Below are 1,015 nucleotides of genomic sequence, written 5' to 3'. Positions count from 1 at the left end.
GTTTATGCATATACCATATACCTACCTACATATATACATCATAAAAAACAATAAAAAGCAAATAAAAAGTACAATGAGAGTTGGTTGTAAATGTGAAACTAAAGTAGAAGAAAGTTAAACGACAATACTGCACATTATTTAAATATTGCTTATTTTGTATATTGAGGTATATGGATCATGCTGGTATTGCAGGTGATCATTAACAAAATAAAGTGACATGTGTCCCACAGATGTATTWATTTCATAGTAGGTGAGTTCCTCRCTGATTTTAAATCAAGAGTCAGTGCATGCGAGAGTTCAGTAAGGTGATGGTTTTCGGGAAAAAGCTGTTCTTGAATCTGTTTGTTTTTGTTCTGATGCACCTGTAGCACTTTCCTCAGGGCAACAAGTCAAACAGTTCAGAGCCTGGGTGGGAGCTGTCCTTGGTGATCTGAGCCTGCTGAGGCAGCGTGATGAGTAAATGTCCGAGAGGGAGGGGAGAGGACAGTCAATGATCTTCTGAGCTGTCTTGGCTATTCTCTGGAGCCTCTCCCTGTTCACCAGGGTTCAGCTGCCGTACCATACTGAGAAACAGTATATCAGCAGGCTCTCCACTGATGATCTGTAGAAGGTCAGCACCAAGTTGGGGTTGAAGTTGTGCTTCCTAAGGACTCTCAGGAAGTGTAGCCTCTGCTGAGCCTTCTTGATGATCTCTTCTTTAYATTCATAAATTGTTAAATTTGTAAAAATTCTACCATGTTTTGAACAGTTTTAATAGAAAATGTCCAAAAACAGGACTCTGAAGAAATTTTTTATGAATCTTTGTTTTTTGTTGTTTTCAAATTGTAGAACAAATGTTTGACATGAGTCATCAATGCGTGGRGCAGAACAGCTTCAAACTTTCTTCACTCTTTTTAAAAACTTTTTATAAAACTATTTGAATATATGTAACCTTTTCCCTGGTTTTTGTTTCTTTTTTTTCTTCCTTCTCCTTCTGGGGTTTCTGTATTTGTCTGTGTCTTTTTTCTCTCCTAAC

The sequence above is a fragment of the Austrofundulus limnaeus genome, unplaced genomic scaffold (assembly GCF_001266775.1).
Source record: "Austrofundulus limnaeus strain Quisiro unplaced genomic scaffold, Austrofundulus_limnaeus-1.0 Scaffold44, whole genome shotgun sequence".
Classification (NCBI taxonomy): domain Eukaryota; kingdom Metazoa; phylum Chordata; class Actinopteri; order Cyprinodontiformes; family Rivulidae; genus Austrofundulus; species Austrofundulus limnaeus.
This window is presented reverse-complemented; position numbering follows the sequence as displayed.